Below are 5045 nucleotides of genomic sequence, written 5' to 3'. Positions count from 1 at the left end.
GCCTGAACAGTGTTGAGTATAGCTGGTAGTGTTACAGTAAAAGCATTGCAGTTGCAGGTATTACCAAGAAGTAGCTCATGACATTATTTTGTTTGTCTGTTTGTTTGTTTGTTTGTTTGTTTGTTTAAGGTTTGTCCAAGAAAAGATTCAAATGTGTATGTGTCTGTCTTTCTATTTAACTACTGTGTGTCTTGACATCTTTATCTATTCAATCCCAAGCAAGAGAATGAATATATGCCAAAATGATTTTTTTTTCTGAGAGTGGCCTTTTGTTGGAGAACACGTGCTATTTAGTTACTGTTAGTTATGTGTATTTGTTGGTCTTGTTTGGGCATGTGTGTATTTAAGTGCGTGTGTGCGCACATGTGTGTATGTGTGAGTACATGCGTGTAGGTATGTAGGTGTGTACAGTATGTGTGCGTGTGTGTGTGTGTGTGTGTGTGTGTGTGTGTGTGTGTGTGTGTGTGTGTGTGTGCGCGCGTGTGTGCGTGCGTGTGTATGCATGTGTCACAGCTCACCACATCAATGGTGTTCATATCTCAGGTTTGTGTTTAGCATCCTGTCTCTCATCTCCGACTCCTCTGGTCTTCCACGCACAGCTGACCCCACTGATCAACTGTTCAGTTGCAGTCGAGTCCAACACTTCACACAAAGGGCATATATAATTTTCACAATAATTGCTAGAAAGATCCATGAAAAGGAATGAAGCTGAAGAATGAAATAATGTGTTTTGAGGAGGTTGATGATCGACAGCATATTTCACAGCCATTGCAAATTCGCAATTGTGAATCTGTTATTGTGTGTGTGTGTGTGTGTGTGTGTGTGTGTGTGTGTGTGTGTGTGTGTGTGTGTGTGTATGTGTGTGTGTGTGCGTGTGCGTGTGCGTGTGCGTGTGCGTGTGCGTGTGCGTGTGCGTGTGCGTGTGTGTGTGCGTGCGTGTGTTGCATAACACAGTCAATAAATGTCTCCGTCAGTGTTTATATCTTAAAAGCTCCCAAATAATCAGCACAGCAAAGCCATATGCGGCCAAAGGGTTTGTCGTATTGTAAAACTGTGGACAAATCCGCTTGGCGTTCACTCATATCAGGACGTTGCACTGAGATGACGAAGACGAGGCGTACAACTGTGGCCTGTCTGACCACTCCCAGATCAGACGAGTTATGCAAGGAGGTCACCGGTTTTGAGACGGTTCCTGAAGAAGCGAAGCAGCTTTGGTTCTAGTGTGTTCTCTTTCATCGTTCTCTAAAGTATGCATCACGGTACATGCGAATGACAAACTAAAGGTTTACTGCATGATTGACCCACCTCATCACCATGGTTACATGCAACATGCATCTTGTCAATGTGTTTTTTTTCTCTCTCTCTCTCCCACATGTTTTTAAACATACACAGGATACTGTGCCATTCACAGCACAGATCACCAATGTGCTTTTTATAAACACAGCGGGTGCGCTACGTTCTGGTGAGGAACAACTATAGTGGTCTGTGCAGGCACCCATAGTTATGTCACACACAGGCATGGTAGACAAAGCCATGTTGGTCAGCCGAAAGCTTGCACTAACAGGGTCTCTGGTCATCACACTGTTAATCTGTCTCCTCTGAGGGTTTGTGTACGAGGGGACCTTTTGCACTCACTGCAGTTTTTTCATTCCTGACAAGAGCGTCTCTTGAGTTTGTTGCTACTTGTATATAACGCATTACTGTCATTTTTAAGTGGACATGCAGATGTTTAAAATGTTATCTTACCAATGCTGAGATACAAAAAAACAAAAGAGGAATGCAGGTCTTTTTGGTTGTTTGTTTTTGCAGAGAAACATCCGTGTGACACACTGATAGCGAGGCCAGAGAGTCACCTCTATCTAGGCCTATGTGCTCCTGTTTTCATTCTGAAAAAAAAGTGTGTCTCTTTATATCTGTGAATTATTGTTTTGTTTTTTTATCTTAAGCTGCATCTAGCTACAGCAATTGCATTGACGTCTCAGTCTAAAATGGAATGACAGTCACACGTGTTTTTCTTTTTTTTCCTCATTCAAATTTGCGGGGCTTTTCTCATGCAAAGCGGGCAGGGGTGTCTTTTCATCTCTTAACGGGATGCTCTTTCTGATTCCCCTTTTCCGTTTCATTTCTTACTCTAGTTTTTTGGTACAAAATCCTATTTTTTATGCGATGAGTCTCTCCCCTGAAGGAGGGTATGCAGTTAAACTACTTCTATCTGGTCAAAAAGTGGGGAAGGGGGGGAGGCGGGAGCAGAGAGTGTGTGTCAACAATGCGAATAGAGAAATTTATGCAACTTTTACTTTGCACTAAATTGCTACCCCATTGCACAGTGCTATCGCTTAGGAAGCTGGATGGTGCCTCAGGGTCTGGAGGGAGGGAGGGAAGGCCATGGCTGTTTTTCTCTGGGCTGACAGTGGGGCTTCAGTTCACTGCCGTCAGTAACGACTACAGGCTCATCCTGATTTATTCATAGCTATGGCTCTGAGTGTGGATGTTACATACTGTAGGGAAGACACTGGTTCCCCTCTGTGTTTTCAGTTGGGATGTATTATTAAACACCCCACCCTAGCTATGTTGTTCTTCTTATGTTCAGCTCAAGAGTTCCATGGGATGGATCTCTGGAAATGTGGTTGGCTAATCATCATAGCATCCACTTGAGGAATATTTTTGTTTTGGTAAAGCCTACATTTCATGGTGCATTTTTTAATACATAGACTTAGCATGCAAGTTAAAATAATGTTGTAACCAGCAAGTCTAGAGATACTTGTCATCTTACAGAAAACAGCCATTTGGTTCACTGCCCTTCCTAACAAACAGGTGCAGGCGTTAACGCGAGACTCGACAGAAAGCACAATTTTATAAAGTGTCTGTAATTCCAGAGGATGAGGTGACAGAGCTCTCTCTCACTGCGGTCCTTATCAATACCTCCTATTCCAGTCTTGACCATCAGCTGTGTCCATAGGGGCCCCGGCATGGCCGTCAGGGAAGAGTGCTCCTATCACTCAGACTATCAACAGAACTCTGATTGACTCTCTGATTTTTGCCAGGGAATGAATAGTTCTCCCTGGTGCTCTCTCTCTCTCTCTCTTTGTTGGGCAGGGTTGCAGTGTTGCCACTTATAGCCACCTCCATGTTCTTAGTCCAGTGAAAAAAAATGAAAAGAAAATCAATAAATAAAATCCTCTGTCTGAATCGATGGAAAGGGAGCTTAACCTAACTGAGACGTTCACTCTTGTCTGTCTCTCCCTTGAAAAACACTATGTCAGTGATTTCAGCGCTAGTGAGGTTTCTGTAGTGCATCCGGTGGCTGAACATTTGGGGATGGGGAGGAGGACAGCCAGTCAGTTAGTCCAGGCCCACTGACTCAACCCCTCTGCTGTCTAGACCCTGAAGCACCACCCTTTGAAGCTCAGTGGTTTGATGACCTGTACAAATTGTAATTGCTAAAAGTATTTTCTCTAAAGGAAACAAAAATGTTTTTTTTTGTTTTTGTTTGGTCGGTTGGTTGGTTGGTTTGTTTCTGCTGTTACATTTAAGGAAACGGTGGGTTTTAACAATTTTAAAAAATACCAATGGGGGAATTTTATTTGTAAAAAAAAAATAATAAAAAAGTGATAATAATAATAAATAGCCTAAGAAAATGGTGGATGACAACAATGCAAACCATGATGAATTGGGTGGAAAGTTGCATGAATTCCATAGTCCTTACTATGATACTGCTCTGCATGTCTATAGTCCCATCCCTTTGCTTACAATCACTGTACAAGGGTGACACAAGTTCAAGGAAATGGCGAATGAATGAAAAGAAATGAACGGACGAATGAATGAATGATGTATAAAGCAGATCCAAACTTACAATCTTTGACTCTGTACAGTCGTTTCCTCTATAAATACAAATTGTGATATGTCAGTGTCCTTGTGGTTATTTAACATCTTCAGACTTGTCTCCCACAAGTCACCTGACACCCATGTGTTCTCCACCAGAGATAAAGCATTCTTGACAGCATCTAGTCACACAAGTGTGTGATGCTGAATCATACAATAGATGCTCTGACACACACATTAAGTTACATTTGTGGTGATATTTTAAGAATAAAGTAGATTTTATGTGGATCCAAGGATGATATAAAGATTAATTGACAGTTGACACAATACATACAACAGATTGATGAATGAATGACTATGTCTCAACTAAAGGGCCCATTAATGTAAGATAAATGACCACTGCATGTGATGGGACTTCAATAAATAACACCGTATCAATGTATGACTTTATGTCAATATGAGACCTATAGCCTACCATGTGGATGATAACATCACAGAAAATTAGTTCCTGTAGCTTTTGAAAGTTGATGTTATACAGTAGGCTAGATGTTTGAAACCACAACCATCACCCAATCAAGGCCTATGAAACACTAAAGCAAAAAAAAAAAAAAATCCTCTGTGAATGACTTGCTTGAAGCGCACCTTTCACCAACATACAGTGCCTATAGAAAGTCATCATACCCTTTTGAAATAGTTACTTTTTTTGTCTTACAGCCTGAAATCAAAACCAATTTTAAAAACAATCTTTTTCAGTTTAATTCACAAATATAGCTGTACAACATCAAAATAATGAAAAAAAAGTCAACAGTTCTGAAAATTAATAAAAAAATAAAAACTAGAATAACAGGGTTGGAAAAGTCATCATACCCCTGACTTAATACTTTGTATAGCTTCCTTTTGCTTTCATTACAGCCCCCAATCTGTTTGGATATGTCTCTATTATAGCTTTGCACACCTAGATTGGGGAATATTTGCCCAATCTTCCGTGCAAAATTTTTAAAATTCAGTCAAATTCTGTAGGGAATGGCGATGGACTGCTCTCCAAGTCAATCCACAGATTTTCTATAGGATTTAAGTCAGGGCTCTGACTTTGCCACTCAAGGATATTCACCATCCTATACTCAAGCCACTGCTTTGTTCTTTTGGCAGTATGTTTATGACCATTGCCGTGTTGGAAGGCGAATGACCTGCCCATATTCAGCTGTCTAGCATGGGGGCTGCAG

The sequence above is a fragment of the Sardina pilchardus genome, chromosome 13, assembly GCF_963854185.1.
Source record: "Sardina pilchardus chromosome 13, fSarPil1.1, whole genome shotgun sequence".
NCBI classification, from domain to species: Eukaryota; Metazoa; Chordata; class Actinopteri; order Clupeiformes; family Clupeidae; genus Sardina; species Sardina pilchardus.
Note: the sequence above shows the minus strand (reverse complement) of the source record.